At 46.4% G+C, this 22,576-nt stretch overlaps 1 protein-coding gene across 1 annotated transcript in view; it reads right to left on the bottom strand.

The window, feature by feature from the left end:
* LOC148138673 (uncharacterized) overlaps positions 1-22,576 on the bottom strand; it is a 190,133-nt gene that overhangs the window by 63,862 nt on the left and 103,695 nt on the right. The gene's annotated exons all lie outside the window — the stretch shown is intronic.

A 22,576-nucleotide genomic window follows, 5' to 3' on the forward strand; every position in this document is an offset into this window, starting at 1 on the left:
CCCAGCTTATATATACATATACACACACACACATATACCTACATCCCTCATATATCCATAAAATAATAAAAGAAAACAACCCCAAGGGGGGGGGGGGAGAAAATCAAATCCCTCTCCCAACCCCCCATAATAATATTAAACAGTAAGAGAAAAAAAAAGGGGGGATATAAACCAATCCGACTCGGCGCTCGATTTCCTGGATGTCTCGGTCGTGCTTCTGCAGCGCGGCCGAGAGTGAGTCCCATCGATTTCGGGATTCTTCAATGAAAGCGTCAATCTTCGTGTCCAGCTTGGAGATCATTTCTACAAGGCTTGTCACCGTAGGTAAGTCCCCCGGGGCGGCCGTGGATGCCTCTGCTGCAGCTGGAGAGGGTGGGGGAGGGGTTCCTGCTTGTTGAGAGCTGCGGGCTCTCTTCCCTTTAGTCATTTTTACTAAGGATTAGATTGTTTAAGTTTAATATTAAACAACCAATTAAATTAAACAGCTATTATAAATGATTTGGTGAGTGTGGTGGGGGTGGGTGACCCACTTTACCCAAGTCTTGGGAGGAGCACTGTAGACTCAGACTTGCTGGGTCGCCGCCATCTTGGATCCCCCATCCAAGGTTTCCTAATCTTACCCCTTCTTACCTGTCTCAGAGGAACAAATTTGTGCATCACTCGCAACAACTGTTCCTTAAATAGTCTCCCCATGTTTGCTATGCCCTTTCTTTGGAATAATTGCTCCCAGTTTGTACTTCCCAACACCTGTCTGATTTTGTCATAATTTCCTTTTCCCCAATTAAATATCTTCCCTCGGTAAGTGCTCCTTTCACTCTCCAAGGCTATGCTTAAATATACGGCAGTTGTGATCACTTTCACCAAAGTGCTCTCCCACCGCGAGATCTGACACCTGTCCTGGCTCGTTGCTGAGCACCAAATCCAAAATGAATATAGTTTTAAATTTAGGGGTGATAGGTATAGGACAGATGTCGTAGGTAGTTTCTTTACTCAGAGAGTAGGAGGGGCATGGAATGCAATACCTGTAATAGACTCGCCAATTTTAAGGGCAGTTAAATGGTCATTGGAGAAACATATGGATGAAAATGGAATCGTGTTGGTTAAATGGACTTCAGATTGGTTTCACTGGCCAAGAGTCTTACTGCACTATAATGTTGTATGTTCTAAACACTGTCACTTCCGGTTCTTTTCTACATGTCTTCAATCACATGCTGTTCCAATGCTTCACCTTTTCTCTTTCGATTTGGAAATCTTCTTTCACCTGTCTCTGCATCCTCTGTCAGTTTAAAGTCTTGTATACACACCTACCAACATGACTGGCCAGGACACTGGTCCAAGCATATTTCCAGTTTTTTTTAACTCACTCATGGGGTATGGATGTCTCTGGCTGGCCGATATTTATTGCCCACCCCTAGCTGCCATTAATTGAGGGCTTGCTCGACCATTTCACAAGGTAGTTGAAAATCAGCTACATAGCCCTGGGTCTGGAGTGACATGTTGACCAGACCAGGTAAGCATAACAGATTTCCTTCCCTGAAGCATATCAGGTACTCAGATGGGTATTTCTCACATCGGCATTAGTTTCTGGATTAATAGTCTAGTGAGAATAACACTCGGCCACCACCTGTCCCATTTTAGCTCAGTGCACCATGTATCAAAAACCTTCTTCCTGACTTTTGCTTGATCCTGATATCTTCCTGGACTCTCGTGATATCACTCAGTATCTCTCCATGTGATATCTGTCACTGTGTATGTCTAATTGCTGCCTCTGATTGCACCTTTTGCAGCTACTGTGAGATCTTGAGCAAGCAGAATTCTCCCTTTCAGAGAGATGAGGCAGCACAGGCCAGGGATGGGGACTGGGATATTCCAGATCACTGTGGGACTCAGTGCCATTCTACATGTGTAACACTCACTGCATCAGCCTAATTTCACAGTCTATCTATTTCTGTCTTTTGCAGGCACTCAGAAAGTTCCTGACTCAGCAGAATTCCCTATTCCTGTCTCATCCATCACTTCATTGAAGATGGATGCTTAGGCAGAGACAAAATGCAGGAAGATCTGGAGGTTTCAATTCATCCTTCAACAGGTAACAGTGAGCAGAGCAGAGAGCAATTCGAGTGCTTGAGATACTGGGCCACAAGACATGACATAGACACAGTGCTAAAGGGTGAGCATAGAACACAAAGGTCCCAAGCTCAATCACCAGTTTCTTGTGAGAGGATTCCTTTCAGCTCTGTTGTACTGAGCCTTCCTCAGACAGTATAGGAAGTTCACAATTATCGATCCAGGCCTGTGCTGCCTTAGTGACGATAGGTACAACAGAGAGGAAAGCAGGCTTTGCTCAAGAATGTGGTATGGAAGCCTGGGATTTTTCTGTTTTGTATTCACTCTCCAACACTGCATATATAGTCATGTGACAGAGTCAAACATCAAGTAAATAAACACTTCAATTGAACTCAACTGTGTCAGTCTTGAGTCCTTCTAACTTCCAGAACAGTTCCTAACTTTGTAACCTCCTCCCCTCCTGATAATTCCTCTGTAGTTTTGAAATGCTGTCTGTCCTGCCTACCTCTGTGAATTGCTCCAGTCTTGATAATAAGCTGCAATTTCCAGTCACTACAATAATCTCTATTTGTATCACTTTGTCCTGCAGTCCACTCTGTCTCTGTAACATCTTCTAGCCTCGACTAAATTCCCCATTTGTGCAACTTCCTCCAGCCCCAAAACACATGATATCACTGTAACCTTCTCCCATGCTATAGTACCTCATGACCTCTGTAACCATCCACCATTCTTACTGACTGCTCTATCTGCCTAAACTCTTTCAGTCCCTATAGTCTTTCCTGCCTGTGTAAACATCCACAATCCCTACAATCCTTTCTTTTTATAGCATTCTGAAGCTATTTCATGCCTGCAAACTCATCCAGTTCTGCAATCTCCTCTGTCATTGTCAACTTTCCATTACTACAGTTCTAATTCTACCTCCTCCAATCACTACTAGACTTCCTAACTCACTAGGTAAAAGATGCCCTCCAACGCATCTCGTCCACATCCCACATCTCCGCCCTCAGACCCCACCCCTCCAACCGTAACAAGGACAGAATGCCCCTGGTGCTCACCTTCAACCCTACCAACCTTCGCATAAACCAAATCATCCGCCAACATTTCCGCCACCTCCAAAAAGACCCCATCACCAAGGATATATTTCCCTCCCCCCCACTTTCCGCCTTCCGCAAAGACCGTTCCCTCCGTGACCACCTGGTCAGGTCCACGCACCCGTACAACCCACCCTCCCATTCTGGCACTTTCCCCTGCCACCGCAGGAACTGTAAAACCTGCGCCCACACCTCCTCCCTCATCTCTATCCAAGGCCCTAAAGGAGCCTTCCACATCCATCAACGTTTCACTTGCACATCCACCAATATCATTTATTGTATCCATTGCTCCCGATGCGGTCTCCTCTACATTGAGGAGACTGGGCGCCTCCTAGCAGACTGCTTTAGGAAACATCTCCAGGACACCCGCACCAATCAACCACACCACCCCGTGGCCCAACATTTCAACTCCCCCTCCCACTCTGCCGAGGACATGGAGGTCCTGGGCCTCCTTCACCGCTGCTCCCTCACCATCAGACGCCTGGAGGAAGAACGCCTCGTCTTCTGCCTCGGAACACTTCAACCCCAGGGCAAAAAAGTGGACTTCAACAGTTTCCTCATTTCCCCTTCCCCCACTTCACCCTAGTTCCAAACTTCCAGCTCAGCACTGTCCCCATGACTTGTCCGGACTTGTCCTACCTGCCTATCTCCTTTTCCACTCCACCCTCCCCTCCCTGACCTATCACCTTCATCCCCTCCCCCACTCACCCATTGTACTCTATGCTACTTTCTCCCCACCCCCACCCTCCTCTAGCTTATCTCTCCACGCTTCAGGCTCACTGCCTTTATTCCTGATGAAGGGCTTTTGCCCGAAACGTCGATTTTGCTGCTCCTTGGATGCTGCCTGAACTGCTGTGCTCTTCCAGCACCACTAATCCAATTCCTAACTAGCTAACCTCCTGAAGCCACTAAAACATCGATGTCTTTGTAATATCCTCTTGATTACTGTATCCAATTTCAGTCCCGACATCTGTCTTTATCTGTAACCTCTTTCAGTCCGCAGAACTATTGCTAACTGTTCAAAAGGGCCACAACACACTGCAGCACACCGGAACTGCAAAAAGAGGAAGAAGAACACCTATACAATGTATTCGCAAAAAAAGGATACCCCCGCAATTTCATCAACAGATGCCAAAGGGAAAAACATGGAAATGAAGACATGCCACAACCCAAATTCCTAGCCACACTACCATACATCAAGAATATTTCTGAACTGACAGCCAGACTACTGCGACCACTAGGACTCATAACGGCACACAAACCAACAGCCACTCTCAGACACCAACTCACCAGGACAAAGGACCCGATACCCAGCGTGAGCAAAACCAATGTAGTGTACAAAATCCCATGCAAGGACTGCACAAAACACTACATAGGACAAACAGGAAGACAGCTAACGATCCATATCCATGAACACCAACTAGCCACGAAACGCCACGACCAGCTATCCTTAGTAGCCACACACGCAGATGACAAGCAACATGAGTTCGACTGGGACAACACTACTATTATAGAACAAGCCAAACAGAGAACAGCCAGGGAATTCCTAGAGGCATGGCACTCATCCACAGATTCTATCAACAAACACATCGACCTGGACCCAATATACTGGCCACTGCAGCGGACAGCTGGAACTGACAACTGGAAACAGCAGAGACAAACCACTATAAATGCCGGAGGAAACAACACAGAAGCGCTTCACAGGAGGCTCCCAAGCACTGAGGATGTCACCTAGACAGGGGACGAAACGTCTGCAACACAAATTCCCAGCTTGGCGAACCGAACCACAACAACGAGGACCCGAGCTACAAATCTTCTCACTTTGAACTATTGCTAACTGTCAGAGAAATGTCCTTCCTCCAATAAACCTCATATGCAGACCTTGTGAAATTGACATGTTTGTTTATTTCACATGGGAAGAGGTCAATGACCGCTCAGCTCGGAATGACCACTCAGCACTGATGAGTCATAACTGCTTGGCTCAGCTCCAGGCATACAGTTTATAAAGGATTACAAATTGTTGATTACAGAACAATATTTGTCGAACTACGAAAGATAGTTTAACATTATTAAAAGGCTATCAATACTACTGGTAGAAAGTGAGGACTGCAGATGCTGGAGATCAGAGTCAAGAGTGTGGTGCTGGAAAAGCGCAGCAGGTCATCAGGATTCCTGATGAAGGGCTTATGCCCAAAACGTCGCTTCTCCTGCTCCTTGAATGTTGCCTGACCTGCTGTGCTTTTCCAGCACCACACTCTCAACTAACAATACTACTCTCACAACATTGATTAATTGAACAATGGTAACAGGAGGCTGACAACATTACTAGTCTGAGAACATTGATTAGTTGAACAACTGAAACTGATTGTGGGCGGCACGGTGGTTAGCACTGTTGCCTCACAGCACCAGAGACCCGGGTTCAATTCCCACCTCAGGCGACTGACTGTGTGGAGTTTGTACGTTCTCCCCGTGTCTGCGTGGGTTTCCTCCGGGTGCTCCGGTTTCCTCCCACAGTCCAAAGATGTGCAGGTAAGGTGAATTGGCCATGCTAAATTGCCTGTCGTGTTAGGTAAGGGGTAAATGTAAGGGTATGGGTGGGTTGCACTTCGGCGGGTCGGTGCGGACTTGTTGGGCCGAAGGGCCTGTTTCCACACTGTAATGTAATCTAATCTGATTGAGTAGCAATCTGTTCAAAGTTGCAAGTGTTGAGTGACTATCAATATGAAATAGTTTGATGACATCTTGCCTGCAGAAGTATTGATTAGCTGGGGCTTCCATGGGGAGAGAAAGTGACCCCTGCTTCAGCAGTTTAGCCAGTATATATCCAATAAGCAGGGAAAATGGCTTCCACACGCAAAATGGTTTCCCTTCTTCCACAATTCTTTATTTTTCTTTTCACCATTAAAGGAGCAATTTAGGAGCTTTGGCAAAAGGGGGAATGTAGTCCGAGCCAGTGGGTTGTCTGGTGGGGGGGCTCAGAATCAGAAAGGTAGGCCTCAGAATTGGAGTGGCCAGACTCAATGAGTTCTGGGTCCAGAGATTCTGCATTTTCACAGAGGCTTTCAGTGAAGTGAATTTTTGTCAATGGATAGTCAGTGGTACAGGAGGCAGCAGTAGTGAATACAAGTGTGTGCAAAACCGCTTAATGAACATAATAAGGACCACGAGAAGAACGAAAATAACAGCAAGGACAATAACCCCTTGTAGCAGGGGACAGCAGGACCCAGGCTAGGAGCACATCCAACTCCACAAACCCCACTGGGAGCCTGGTTTATTGAGCGCAGAGGCTGCTTGTCAAATGTGTTGGGCAAGGTCGGTAATGTTCTCACTTTGTTCGGAGATATAGGCACAGCATTCAGAGCCGATGAGGGTGCATGTGCCTCTTTTTCAGCATATTGCAGGGGTCTCCCAGAGGAGTAATGAAATCTCTCTGCCCAGAGGGGACCAAAATCATGGACAACCCCAAAGGCATATCTGGAGTCTGTATAAACATTGGCCGATATACTGCTGGCGAGGACGCAGGCCCCAGTGAGGGCAAACAGCTCGGCAACCTCTTTCCACCTTGGAGAGAAAGAATTCTTCTCAAACAATTTTATCATAGCATAGTCCCCAGGCTGGAAAGGATGCAGTGGCTCACTTTTAGGTGAGGGAATGGCCTCCTTTACAAAGTCATAGTTGCGAGTAACCATTTTGCTGAATGCTGGGAATTAGTCCAGCAGAGCCTCCGATGTCAAGAGTAATATTACATCCTCAGGGAGCAATGCCCCGTAGGCATTGCTCTGAGGACCTCAAAAGGAGTCAGTCCCGTGGTTTGGTTGACCTGGCTAGATAAGGTATATAGTGTCAAAGGCAAGGCAGGCCGACTTCCTGGGTAATTTTAATCAGGGTGGCATTAAGTGTGCCATTCATCTGTTCCACCATACTTGAGGACTGGGGCTTATGGGGGATGTGGTACTTCCATGTCAAACCCAGTGTCAGGAGTATGGTGCTGGAAAAGCACAGTAGGTCAGGCAGCATTGGAGGAGCAGGAGAATCAACATTTCAGGCATAAGTCCTTCATCAGGAATGAGGCTTAAGCCTGAAACATCAATTCTCCTGCTCCTTAGATGTTACCTGACCTGCTGTGCTTTTCCAGCACCTCACTCTCGACTCTGATCTCCAGCATCTGCAGTCCTCACTTTCTCCTCTGTAATACCCAGTGCCTTGCTGACACCAGCTGTGATTGTTGAGGTGAAGTGGGTCCCTTTATTAGTGTTAATGCCACCCAGAATCCCAAATCTGAAGATAACATCTCTCATTAGGCATTTAACCACTGTCCGAGCAACATCCATTTCTGTGGTGATGGTTTCCACCCATTTAGAGAACATGTCTAGGATTACCAGGAGGTATTTGAAACCCTGTTTAGTTGGCATGTGAGCAAAATCAATTTGTAGCTGAGTGAGGACCCGGCACATGGTCATATCTGATCATACTGTCATTGTTTTGCGGGCATATTAAACAGTTTGAGACTAGCACTAGGGCAGCAGCTGCAAAACCCAGTGCATACCAGGTTTGGTGTACAATGTTTATCATATGGTGGGCAGCACGGTGGCACAGTGGTTAGCACTGCTGCCTCACAGCGCTGGAGATCCGGGTTCAATTCCCGCCTCAAGCGACTGACTATGTGGAGTTTGCACATTCTCCCCGTGTCTGCGTGGGTTTCCTCCGGGTGCTCCGGTTTCCTCCCACAGTCCAAAGATGTGCAGGTCAGGTGAATTGGCCATGCTAAATTGCCCGTAGTGTTAGGTAAGGGGTAAATGTAGGGGTATGGGTGGGTTGCGCTTCGGCGGGTTAGTGCGGACTTGTTGGGCCAAAGGGCTTGTTTCCACACTGTAATGTAATCTAATTCCCCTTTTCCCTGCATGGCCAACTCCATGGGCAGCCAGTGCCAGGACATGCAAGTGGAGCCTGGGGCATCCATCAGAGTGCACGAGCAGTCCTAGAGTAGGGTCCCCTTAGCGCCAAAGTGGGCCAAGCTGTCCTTCTGGACCTGGGGAGCTGCATTCTGTGCCACTTGCACTCCTTCTGTGAGATCAGATGCTTCTGAAGTTTCTCATTGTCTGGGGAGCCTGTAATACACATGTAGTGGGAGTCAACGCTGTCTGTCAAGCAACTCAGTCAGCGCAAGTGTTTACATGGGTGACAAGATCATCGGCAGTGGTATGGGCAGCATGTTTTACAACGGCTATAGCAGAGGATAGAAGAATAGCCCACAACAGATTATCAATGAGCCGGGCATGCTGCAGGGGTCTCCCAGAGGAGTAATGAAACCTCTCTGCCCAGAGGGGACCAAAATCATGGACGACCCCAAAGGCATATCTGGAGTCTGTATAAATATTGTCTGATTTGCTGCTGGTGAGGATGCAGGCCCCAGTGAGGGCAAACAGCGCGGCAACCTGTGCAGAAGCCTTTTTGGCAGTGCAACAGATTTGAGTGCTTGAGAAGGGGTACAGACTATATAACCCACTAACACCTGATGACCTGAGGGCCTATAAGAGGATCCATCATTGAAGAGGATTGGGTCAGGGTTGTCTCATGGTGTTTCGGAGAGATCGGGGCATGGGTTACAACCTGCTGAATTAAATCCAAACAACCAGGGGTTTCTGTCTGGGGATGCTGAATGACAGGAAGAAAGGTGGTGGTGTTTAAAGCAGTGGTGCATTGAAGGAAAAGATTGGAACAAAATAGTAATATGACCTCATAACCTGTTCTCCCAGACGCTGGAAAAGTTGAATTGCTGCTGAATTAAGCAGCAGGGCAACCAAATGTGGAATGAAAACAGTGCATGGATAACGCAGCACAATGTGGAGGAGGGGAGCGTTTCTACTGTTACAGCAGTGGCTGCCACAGCTCATCAGGCGGAGGGTCATGAGCATCCAATGGACTAACTGTTGAGCTCTTCGAATATCCTTGGGGAAGCCGGGTGCATGTGTATTGGTGACCACCATAAGTAAAGGCGAAAAGGTAATGACTCTCGGGACAATTTGATGGAGAAAAAGGCTGAACAGAGGTCAATTACAGAAAAGCAAGTGGCAGAAGCAGAGAGACTAGTAAGAATGATGTACCTCTGGTACTATCGGCAAGCAGGGGACAGCAATAGCATTCACAGCCCTTATGTCTTGAACGAAACACCACCTTCCAGTTTTTCCTGGTTTCAGGATTGGAAGTACAGTGGTATTACAGGGGCTGGTGGTAAGTACCTAAATGCCTTGCTATACAAGTGTGGAAGCGTGGTCATGGCAGCCTGCAACCCAGAATAGTGGAAATCAGGGATTTCTAAGGGACAGCAAAGGATAGAGGCATTCAATTTACAAAGGGTTTGACGGCCCAGGAGGACCAACTGACAGGATGAGGAAACTATAGCCATGTAGGGGACCGTGACTGGTCCAACATTAAAGGACACTGGATTAGAAAGTGGTTCTAACATGGGTACTCTGGAGACACCTACAGAGCAGACAGTATCAGAACTGAGGGGAAGGTCTGCTGAAGGGAGGTGCAGATGAGTGTGTGTCCCAGAGTCCACCAAAAGCGAAATGAGACAACATTCCACCTCCATCCCCATCACGAGATTTTCAGACAGGGAGTGAGAGAAGCTTGTCACGGTGGCCTTCAACACTTCCCTCCCGCAGCAGCACGAGGAATTTAGGGCACGGGAAAATGGGTTGCCTACAGTTCAGGTGGCTGGCTGAGGCTGTCTCTGTGGAGGAATATGATTTCACTGGGAAAACGAAGATGGAAGCCCTCAATGATCGCTGAGGGGTGATTATCCAACAATCTCTTTCCCAGGGACCCAGTTTGCCGCATGCCCTACATCTATCCCCACTTTTGTCCCAATACCACTGCGCCTAGCCATGGTTTTTCCCCTGATTCCATGGCTGCATGGGCTGAGGGTATGCCTCTTCCTCACTCTTACACTCAAACAGTCCCTGTCGGTCTAAATTGTTGAGAACAGCCCCACTCGGCTGTTTGTCAGTTTAGGTTGTGGGACTTGTTAGACGTGAGCAGGTCAGTGCAGCATACAATTCACAAGTGTCTGTACTGCCAACTTATCATCAAAGGGATGTCCGTTGAGCACTCCAAACATCTTTGAGACAGACAATGAAATCGGGGATAGGCTCATTTGCTTTTTGTAGGTAAGGGGTAACTTCTCCAAAGTCAGCCTGTTGCCTTGCAGCTGCCGTGTTGGCACCTTTAACGCTGTTCCCAAGCCCAGGTGGAGCATGTGCATGCTTTAGCCCAAGGCTCAGCAGGGAATGCAGTCGAGGTTCTCACGGTTGCCCAGTGAGGCCCGTATGCTAACGGCAGTAAAGTCTGGACGTCCTGTGGTAAGCAATTGTAGATATCAGAAATTTGTAGTAGCTCATTGAGATACGGTATCAGGCAGTTTAGCAGCGGAGGAGCATCTGAGAGGATCCCTCAGACCTCAGCATGAGGCCAGGGCTTGTCCAGAGACATGGTGCTTACCATAATGCAGATGTGCCGGTTTTCGGAGCTCTGGGACTTCAAAGCTGCGGCCGCATTGTGAGTAAGTCTGGTGTTGGAAGCGGGATCGGTTCCTGCTTGATCTGGGTGTCCTGTCCTGGCGTGCTCCCTACAACTGATGCCTCGGAAATCCCTTGATCTGAGGTAGAAAGGGCGGGGGGGGGGGGGGGTGCTGGGAGGTGTGTGGTAACAAATGCAGTGCCCTCGCTTACTAGCAAGTCTGTCTCCGGAGTTGGGGAAAGGACCCTTAGGATATTGAGGGACATACGACGGTGGGGCAGTGTGCAGGGAATTGGAAGATGCAGGAGTATCTGAACGCTGACAGCAACCTTTCTTTTTAGGGAGCTGGTGCCCTTTTGCGACCTCCTTGAACATTTCCAGGCATTGAAGTGTGTAGTCAGTACCCGCCCTCAATATGCATTCTCCAGTACTCAATTGTCTCCAGTTTAACGGAACCCCGATAAGGCCAATTTCTGTGGGACCATCCATACAAATCGGAGGTAAAGGGAATGACATATCCGCTGTCACCTGTTTCCTTCCATTCCGTGTCAGCCAGTGACCCTGGTATTACCAGAGGATCTTCTACCTTGTTCTTGCAGTGTATATATTTACCGTGGTATTTCTATGTCTTTTGCGAGAGGGTCAGTGAACATGGACGGCCCATCTAAGTGGTACAAGGTAGATTCATCTCCGGGGACAGTCCTTCTCCAAAGGGTTTCAAGTTCCGCAAACCCTGTGAATTTATCTGTGAATGGTTGTACGGGAAACAACAATGGCACAAACGGACACAGACAGGATGAACAGATAGGACAAACAAACAAGACAAACACAGGAGCCCTGATCAATTTACTAAGATTTCGCTATTTTGAACTTGAATTACTGCTCGGCAATGGTCTTTTCCGGGTCCTGTCTTGCAGTGGCATCTCTCCCCAATTTAGGCTCAGCCTGTTGGCTCAGGCTGGGATCATGCAGTCAGCCGAATTTTCGGAAAAAAGTTCAGAGAAAAATATTTAGAAATTTAGAGGAGTGATCTTTTCATTCTTCCATCATGCCTTAGCATCTGTCCCCAACTTAAGATCAGCCAGTTGGTTCAGATTGGGATCACACAATTAGCTGAACTTAAAAAAAAGGTTCTCTCTGGAGCCCAGTAAGCAAGGAGCCCTGCTGACTAACACCAAATCACTGAGAAACTAGAAACGCATAGAGTGATTAAAAGCAGTCAGGATGGCTTTGTGAGGGGCAGGTGGTGCCTCACAAATCTTATTGAGTTCTTTGATGAGGGACGAAGGTCGCGCAGTGGATGTGGTGTATATGGACTTCAGCAAGGTATTTCATCGGGTTCCCCATGGTAGGCTCATTCATAAAGTCAGGAAGTATGGGGTACAGGGAGATTTGGCTATCTGGATTCAGAATTGGTTGGCTGACAGAGATGGAAAATATTCCGCCTGGAAGGCAGTGGTGAGTGAGGTCCCACAACGCTCTGTTCTTGGGCCTCTGCTTTTTGTAGCTTTTATAAATGACTTTGATGAGGAGTTTGAGGGGTGGGTTGGTAAATTTGCCGATGCCACAAAGGTTGGAGGTGCTGCCGAGAGTATTGAGAGCTACTGCAGGCTACAGCATGACATAGACAGGATGCAGAGTGGGCTGAGAAATGGCAGATGGAGCTCAACCTGGATAAATGTGAAGTGATGCATTATGGAAGGTCAAACTTGAATGCTGAATATAGGATTAAAGACAGGATTCTTGGCAGTGTGGAGGAACAGAGGGATCTTGGTGTTCAAGTACATAGATCCCTCAAACTTGCCACCCAAGTGGATAGGGTTGTTAAGAAAGCATATGGTATTTTGGCTTTCATTAACAGTGGGATCACGTTCAAGAGCTGTGAGGTTTTGCTACAGCTCTACAAGTCCCGGGTGAGACCACACTTGGAGATAGGGCATACACATGTTCTGAGAAAGCTCCAGTGATAGGAGGCTGTGTAGTTTACACAGGGTCAGGTGAATAGTAGGGGATTATGGAGACACAGAGTGTTATCTAGGAACACAGGAAGGAGACCAGGTACAGGCCATTGAGCCCCATGAGATGTGCTGGAGGGCATCATCGACCACATGGGAGGGGAAATTGCAGTCTTTAAAGAAGGAGGCCATCTGGGATGTTCTGTGGTGGAATTAGTCATCATGGGAACAGACGTGGTGAAGGTGGAGGAATTGGGAATATTATTTCAGAGGCAGGGTGGGAGGACATGTAGTCCAGGTAGCTGTAAGAGTTAGTGGGTTTATAGTAGATGTCTATATTGAGTCGGTCACGGGAAATGGGGATAGAGAGATCCAGGAAAGGGAGGGAGTGGAATGTGTTAGTGAAGTCGATGAACTGTTCGACCTCCTCTTTGTCAACTTCACACTCCCCTGCAATCCTCCCTATCTTAGTGACCTCCTCCAATTTGTGCAATGCTCTCTATCTGTGTAAGTGTCGCCAACTCCTATCACTGTTTCTGTCTGGACACTGTGCCAGACTCTCCAGCCTTCCCATCGATATAACCTTCAGAACCAAAGCCATCCAATATCAGTAAATGACTTTAGTCAATACAGCCCTCCATATCTTTGTTAGTTCCTCCAGTCTCTATAACCCTATTTATTTCTGTATACTGCATCATTCTGTAAAATGTGGCCTATCTGTGTAAACCCTTGCCCCCATTCTACAAACATCCTACAAACTGCTCCAGCCGTCCCAACCTCCCCACCTCCATGAATGCCTGCAGCCTCGACAGGCATCCGAATCTTTGTAACCTCGTTGTAGCTCCATGATTCTACTTACCTGTGAAACCATCTCCAGTCCCTACAGCCCTCCCAGTCCGGGTAGCCTGATCCAGATCAGACACTTTTTGCTGTCTCTGTAATGTCCTCCGCTTTCAACAATCCTTCCTATTTGTGTAACCTCCTTCACACCTCATACCCTCCAGCTTCCTGAAACTTCTATCTACTATTACAATCCTCCATCTGAAACCAAGAGGTGACAGTATTAATCAGGAAAGTGCTGAAATGTATGATAAATGATCTACTAGGAATGATAACTACACACTTAGAAATCAATAGAATAAGCATAAGCCATAAGACCAATACAGCAGTAGAATCAGTCCATTTGGTCCATGAGTCTGCTCTATCATTGAATTATGTCTGATATGTTTCACAATCCCATTCTCTTGCATTCTCCCTATGACACTTGTGCCCCTTACTCATCAAGAATTCATCTCTATTTGTCTTCAATTCACTCAATGAGGTCTCCATAGCCCTCTGCAGCAATGAGTTCCACCGATTCACCACCAACTGGTTGAATAAATTCCTCCACGTCTCCGTTCTAAAGGGACAACCCTTGGTTCTGAGGCTGTCCTCATGGGCCCTAATCTCTCCTATTCCACTCTTCTTCAATTCCACTCTATCCAGATCTCTCGGTATTCTGTATGTTTGATTGAGATCCTGTCTCATACTTCAAAACTACATTGACTATAGACACAGAGTCTTTAACTGCTCCTCTTATGACAAGTACCTCAACTTGACCATCTTTCTTGCAAACTTTCGCTGTATCCCCTTCAAGGCCCCACACATCTTTCCTTATGTGCGGGGCCCAAAACAGCCCTCAGTATTCCAAGTGTGGTCTGACCAAAGCCTTTTAGAGCATCAGCAGTACATTGATGCTCTTGTGTGCTACCATCTTGAAATGAATGTTAACATTTCTTTTGCTTTCTTGACTCCAATTGACCTTCCATGTCAATCTGAAGAGAATCCTGAATTAGAATTCCGAAATCCCTTTGCACTTCACATCTTTCCCCATTTAGAAAATAGTCTGCACCTTCGCTCTTCCTACATAATCTCACAACTACCCACATTGTATTCCAACTGCCATTTCTTTGCCCACTCTCCTAGCCTGCCTTTCTGCAGCCTTCCCTCTTTCTCAACTCTACCTATCCCTGCACCTCGTTCAAGATGATACCAAATTAGCAACATTGTTCTTTGTTCCTTCATCCAGACTGTTCAGGTATAACATGTACAGTTGTTGCCCTAATACTGTCCCCTGTGGAACTCCACTCAATGGAACAGTCAAATGAGTCAAGCTCCCCAAAGAGACATGATGTTAGAAAATGCTGACCACCAAGTGAGTTTCTTCAGGATTGTGTTTCAATCTCATTGCAACTGATCACCAATCATTCTTTAGTTACAAATGCATAGCTCTTAACAATAGCACTGCTTCCCACTGAGTTGGGCTTCACAGGGGCTCAATATTCCCTACATTCACTCTTTTATGTCACACTTTTATATCGTCTGATTGGACAGATTTTCATCCCAAATCAGGGAAGTCATATTCTATGAGGTCCTGCTGGCTGACCCAATTACAGTTAGCGCACCATGTTCTGACAAAAATCACTAACTGTGCAGAGTAGCCCCATGTCTGATTATGCTAGTACATGTTTACAAAGGGCAGGTAAAGATGATAAGGGCACAAGGAATGCCAAGTAATTCTGGGATGTTTGCTGAGAGGAAAATTGTTCTGGAATGCCACATGATAAGATGGGGTTGGAATCCGATGTGTGGGAAGCCACAGGGATAACTATGAATTAAGTGAGTTTAGTGAGCTATGAAGAGAAAGCCCATGAGGTCTTGTGGAAGAAATTCTTTCAAACGCAACGCGAATCAGACTTAAATAAGTAGAGACAGGAGGCTGAATTGTGTCAACACTAGCTACACTCCAAGTGTAAGTTGGTGTCAATTTTTTATTTGCATTGTTTTATTTCATATTTTTTGTATTTACCAAGTGGTGGCTCAGTGGTTCTAGGGACCACAACAACAGGGACCCAAGTTCGACTCCATCCTTCAGTAACTGTTTGTGAAAAGTGTGCACATTCTCCTCATATATCTGTGGGTTTTCTCCAGGTGCTCCAGTTTCCTCCCACAGTCTAAAGATGTGCTATTTCGGTAGAATGACCTTGGGGTATGCTAGGGTACAGTGGGGGGATGCCCTTGGAGGGTCAATGTGGGCTGAATGGCCTGCTTCCATGATGCAGGAATTCTATAAAACTATTTTTCAGAAGGCCAAGTACAGCTCTCAAGAGTTTCACCTGCACTTGACTGTTGATAGTTCCATCATTATTTGTATCATTAACATTTCCAGTCCAACCACACTACAACTCCCCACCCCTTCCAAATTTCTACATCAATTACATAATTGTAACAATTACTCTTAATGAGAACCACTGACTTGAGTTTTGCTTTGGTTCCTTGATATTCCACTCTGTCAAATATGGCCCGTTGCCACTTTGGCTGTAGTGGAACTGCTTGGCAAGATGTATGGAATCTCTGGAGCACAGGTCTTCAGTATTATTATCAGAATATTGTCAGGGCCCACACTTCGCAGCCTCCATCTCTTGATATGATGTACAGTGAATTGAATTGCCTGAAAACTGGTATCTGTGATACTGAGGACCACTGAAAGAGGTTGAGCTGGATCATTCATTTGGCCCATCTGGCTGAAGATTGCTACAAATGCTTCAGAGTTTGCACTTGTGCTGGGGGCTCCTAATACTGAAGACAGGATATTTGCAGAGCCTCCAGTAAGTTGTTTAATTATCGATAACCATTAATGACTGGATGTGGCAGGACTGCAGATCAGATCTGACGCTTATGGAATTGCTTAGTTCTATAATTTGATGCTAATATGATGACAAATCTGATGACTACCTGGCACACAAGTAGTCCTGTTCAATATATGTAACAGCCCATCTTCCACAGTTGCACTGGCAATGTTCTCCACCTTTCCCCCACTTCATCAATGACTATTGGTGTGACCTCATCCTCCCACTAGGAGGTTGAACAGCTCATCAACTTCATGAACACCTTCAAACCTGACTTTAAATTAACCTGGACCATCTAAGACATCTTCCTCCTGTACTTGGATCTCTCCATCTCTAGCGACAGACTCGACAGGGACATCTACTTCAAATCCACTGAGTCTCATAGCGGCACGGTGGTACAGTGGTTAGCGCTGCTGCCTCACAGCGCCAGAGACCCGGGTTCAATTCCCGCCTCAGGCGACTGACTGTGTGGAGTTTGCATGTTCTCCCCATGTCTGTGTGGGTTTCCTCCGGGTGCTCTGGTTTCCTCCCACAGTCCAAAGATGTACAGGTCAGGTGAATTGGCCATGCTAAATTGTCCATAGTGTTAGGTAAGGGGTAAATGTAGAGGTATGGGTGGTTTGTGCTTCGGCGGGTCGGTGTGGACTTGTTGGGCCGAAGGGCCTGTTTCCACACTGTAAAATAATCTAATCTAATCTAATCTAATCATAGCCACCTGGACTACACATCATCTAATACCAATGCTCCCTTTAAAAACGCTAAGCCTTTCTCCCAGTTCCACCACCTCCACTGTATATGTTTTCAGGAGGAGAAATTCCACTTCAGATTATCCCAAAAGGCCTTCTATTTCAAGGTTCGCAATTTACCCTCCCACATGATCAGCAATGCTCTCCTCCACTTCGCACACCTCTGCCCTTGAACACCACTTCTCCAACCACAACAAGGATAGAACGCATTTGGTCCTCACCTTTATTTCCACTAATCTTCGGATCCAGCGCATTAGCCTCTGTCATTTCCGTCCCCTACAATCAGACCCCACTGCCAGAGATATGTTTCCCTCCGCAGCCCTACCTGCATTCTACAGAGACCATTCCTTCTGAAACTCGTTTGTTAGATCCTTTGTTTCCACCATATCCTTTGTTGTCCTTGAGAAGATGGAGGTGAGCTGCTGCTTTGACGTACAATGCAATTCAGGAGGACCTTGACACAGTGATACTAAAGGAACGGCCATATATTTCAAAGTCAGGATGGTAGTTGGCTTGGAAAGGAGTTCAAACATGGTGGCATTCCCATATATTTAGTGCCATTTTCATTCTTGATAGTTGTGGTTGTAAAGGTACTTTGTAACAAGCCTTGGTAAATTTCTACAGAGCACCTTGCAGATAACAAACATTTCTGCTACTGAGTGTCAATGGTGAGGGATGAAGCTGACTGTAGACTGATTCAGGCAAATATGGAGGATCTTATCGCAAGCACCTTCAACAGGCTTTGGGAAATCATGAGATAAGTTATTGCGGCATGACTCTGACTCAATGGCTGTTGTGATTGGACCCTGTAAGATCTCACTCATTCCAGTGCCTTGACTATTCCACAGATTTCAACAATTTGTTCTCCATTAAGTTATGTTCAATTCTGTTTTTAAATTGCCCATCTGTCCCTCCGTATCTTTCCCTGTCATCATCTCCAGCTGCGACATCCAACTCTATTTCAGTTACTCACTTTATCTCCAGAATGACTGTGTGGAGTTTGCACGTTCTCCCTGTGTCTGCGTGGGTTTCCTCCGGGTGCTCCGGTTTCCTCCCACAGTCCAAAGGTGTGCAGGTTAGGTGAATTGGCCACGCTAAATTGCCCGCAGTGTTAGGTATAGGGGTAAATGTAGGGGTATGGGTGGATTGCGCTTCGGCGGGTCGGTGTGGACTTGTTGTGCCGTAGGGCCTGTTTCCACACTGTAATCTAATCTAATCTAATCTAATCTAATCATTATTAGCTACGACAGCCATACCTATCACTATCAATTCCTGCAGCATCGACACTCCACCCTATCTCTCTAATCTCCGGACCCTCACCACTCGTTATCTCTCTAACTACTTCCAGCCCCTTCACGGCTCCTTATCTCTCTAACCTCCTTCAGCCCCTTTACTCCTCTCTATCTCTCTAAAGACGACCAGCCCCTACGTACCTCCCTATCTATCTAACTTCCAGCTGCAACACCGCCCACCACATCCTGTGATTGGACACCTCAAAATTAGTGAAAAGTTTAATGTGTGAGACCAGCTAGGAGGGCAGGAGGATAGTTAAGTCTAGAGATAAAAAGCGAATAGAAAAGAATTGAAACCACTTGAGTTGAGACTAGGATAGAGGAATTGGGTGATGTCACTGATGTGGTAGTAGGTGGTTTCCATGATTATGTCAATAATCTGTTTTGTTTAGTTTGGGCATGGCACTGTTGTTCTGACCTGTCTGTTTCAGCATGAAGAGGTTGCAGGAGAGGGGGGTGATGTTGGACACTAGAAAGTTGGGTTTGTGACAGAGACTGAAGACAGCTGCTTTCATTTTTTCTAGTGTTTCAATGGAGGATGTCAGACACATCAGGCAGGTATGAGATTTGGAAGGACCTTGTAGGTTTCAGTGTCCACATGCATCTCCAATCCTGGTCATTCTAGATGGTGAATGTTGAAAGTTTTGGAGATACTGCTCAAGTTCTGTCAGGTGCAAACACATGCAATCTTTCTCCTTTGCCTCTGGCTCTCTCACGTCTGTTTTTGTTTCATTCCATGGAGACCAGAGTCTTGTGCATGTTCAGATTGGGGTGACAGGTTCCCCTCCTGTAGAATGCTAGTTGTGTTTATACAACATTATGGCAGATTCCATAATGAATTTCTCTCAGTGCCAAAGCAACAAATTATGACATTCATTCAGCTCAGTTGTGGGTGGACAAGACCCACAGAATATGCACAGGGTTTGTCTTCATTGTGACTTCAGCAAATTATTTGGCCTGTTGAGACACAAGTCACACGAGGGATGAGCTGGGGTTGGAAGGGAGGAATTCAGTGACTACTCTCAGGGGGTGGTAAATGGGATCCAAGTCAATGTGTTTGTTGATAGAGTTCCAGTTGAAATACCATGCTTCTAGGAATTCTCGTGCCTGTGTTTGGCTTGTCCTAGGATGGATGCGTTGTCCCAGTCAAAGTGGTGTCCTTTATTATCTGATGCTAGTGAGAGTGGGTCATGTGTTTTGTGGTTATTTAATGTTCATATATCCTGGTGGCTAGTTTTCTGCCTGTTTGTCCAATGTAGTGTTTGTTACAGTTCTTGCAAGGTATTTTGTAAATGATATCAGTTTTGCTTGTTGTCTATATAGGATCTTACAATTTCAGTAGCTGCTGTTTTAGTGTGTTGGTGGGTTTGTGGGCTACCATGATGTCAAGAGGTCCGAGTAGTCTGACAGTCATTTCTGAAATGTCTTTGATGTAGGCTAGGTTTACTGGATGTGCTTTGTCTGCTTGTTTGGGTTTGTTGCTGAGAAATCGGCAGACAGTGTTCATTGGGTACCCATTCTTTTTTAATACACATCCTCTGCTCTGCATAGTTCGTCTATGCTGCAGTGTGTGGTGGCTCATTGCAATAATGTTCTAATGCAGCTTCCATTGTGGATGTTGGGATGATTGCTTCTGTAGTTCAATATTTGGTCCGTATGCATTGTTTTCCTGTAGTGGCATTAAGCTGCAGTACATGGATAGTGTTTGTGCGTATGCAATCTCAGAGGATGGACTCTATACAATTGTCAGAACCTTTATGCAAGCACATGAGAGCATGGGACCCACCCTGATCTTCTGCTAGATGAAGGCCCTCCATTAGTCTGACCCAATCATAATGGTCCATGTGGAGGCTTTGGACCTTCCAATACCTCAAGAGTGTCCTGTTGACCAAAGCAGATGTTGATGAAGAGATCCAGCACTATCTCCAGTGTACTAGCGCAGCCTTCAGCCATCTGAGGAAAAAGGTGTTCAAGGACAACAACATCAGATCCAACACCAAGCTCATGGTATGCAGAACCCTCCTATATGACCCTGAGACATGTACTGTCCACATCAGACACCTCAAGTCACTGTAGCAGTATCATCAACGCTGCCTGTGCAAGGTACTGCGAATCTGCTGGGAAGACCGATGCATCAACACTAGCATTTTCAACTGGGCCAACATGCTCAGCATTGAGGCACTGATCCCACCTTGATCAGCTGGGCACGTCATCTGCATGACCAACATGAGACTCCTCAAGCAGGTGCTCTACCGCCAGCTCCGAAACGGCAAGCAAGTGCCATGTGGACAGAGGATAATTTCTGTCTAATGCAGTGTTTAACAAAGAATGCTGTTCAGGAGCCTTTAAACTGTTCTGCTACTTCTATTTTCTGACACTTATTACCCAGAATGTGCATTCATATAATTCATAATGTGAGCTCAAATATTTGTTTAGTAATGTCACTGTTATCCATAACTATGAGAGTTCCTCATCCTGCTTGTCAGATGCTATGACAATGGATGAATGGACACCATGCAACAATCAACAGACAGGGATATTCCATCCCAGTCAGGGAACACTTCAGCGGTCAGGGACTTTCAGCGTCGGATCTTCTGGTGACCATCCTCCAAGGCGAAATTCGGGATAAGCAACAACACAAAGTGAATGAGCGGAGGTTGATAGCTAAGCTAGGTACCAATGAAGATAGTCTCAACAGGGACCTTGGGTTCATGTCACACTACAGGTGACCCCACTACACTGCACACACATACAGACACAGACACACACGCTCTTATATACCCACACACTAATGCAGCTTCCCTTTAAAACACATGCTCTCTTTCATACACACACACACATACTCTCTCACAGGTTTATACTTTGTCACACACATGCAGACACTCTACCAAGCATGCACACTGTCACGTGCATATACTCTCACAAATACGCTCACATACACACACTCACTCTCTCTCTCATGCATACACACGTCAACACACAACACAAGTCTGAGAAGTGAATTTGCTTTGCAGAATTGTATTTGCAGATACATTGTATTTTGCTGAAAAACGCTTCCCTCCTGCAGACAGTCATAGAGTCATAGAATCATAGAGATTTACAGCATGGAAATAGACCCTTCGGTCCAACCCATCCATGCCGACCAGAAATCCCAACCCAATCTAGTCCCACCTGCCAGCACCCGGCCCATATCCCTCCAAACCCTTCCTATTCATATACCCAGGAGAAAGTGAAGACTGCAGATGCTGGAGATCAGAGCTGAAAATGTGTTGCTGGAAAAGCGCAGCAGGTCAGGCAGCATCCAAGGAACAGGAGAATTGAAGTTTTGGGCATAAGCCCTTCTTCAGGAATGAGGAAGGTGTGTCCAGCAGGCTAAGATAAAAGGTAGGGAATTGCACGCAATATTCCAACAGTGGCCTAACCAATGTCCTGTACAGCCGCAACATAACCTCCCAACTCCTGTACTCAATACTCTGACCAATAAAGGAAAGCATACCAAACGCCGCCTTCACTATCCTATCAACCTGCGACTCCACTTTCAAGGAGCTATGAACCTGCACTCCAAGGTCTCTTTGTTCAGCAACACTCCCTAGGACCTGACCATTAACTGATTAGCAAGGTTAGATCTCATGGAATACAGGGAGAACTAGCCACTTGGATACAGAACTGGCTCAAAGGTAGAAGTCAGAGGGTGGTGGTGGAGGGTTGTTTTTCAGCCTGGAGGCCTGTGACCAGTGGAGTGCAACAAGGATCGGTGCTGGGCCCTCTACTTTTTGTCATTTACATAAATGATTTGAATGCGAGCATAAGAAATACAGTTAGTAAGTTTGCAGATTACACCAAAATTGGAGGTGTAGTGGACAGCGAAGAGGGTTACCTCAGATTACAACAGGATCTTGACCAGATGGGCCAATGGGCTGAGGAGTGGCAGATGGAGTTTAATTCAGATAAATGTGAGGTGCTGCATTTTGGGAAAGCGTCAAAAAACTCAATCAAGTTTGTGCGACATGATTTCCCATGCACAAAGCCATGTTGACTATCCCGAATCAGTCCTTGCCTTTCCAAATATATGTACATCCTGTCCCTCAGGATTCCCTCCAACAACTTGCCCACAACTGAGGTCAGGCTCATTGGTCTATAGTTCCCTGACTTGTCTTTACCACCCTTCTTAAACAATGGCACCATATTTGCCAACCTCCAGTCTTCCGGCACCTCACCTGTGACTATCGATAATAC

This window comes from Chiloscyllium plagiosum, unplaced genomic scaffold (genome assembly GCF_037043375.1).
Source record: "Chiloscyllium plagiosum isolate Xiang-an unplaced genomic scaffold, Cpla_swu_hap1 HiC_scaffold_39, whole genome shotgun sequence".
Taxonomy (NCBI): Eukaryota; Metazoa; Chordata; class Chondrichthyes; order Orectolobiformes; family Hemiscylliidae; genus Chiloscyllium; species Chiloscyllium plagiosum.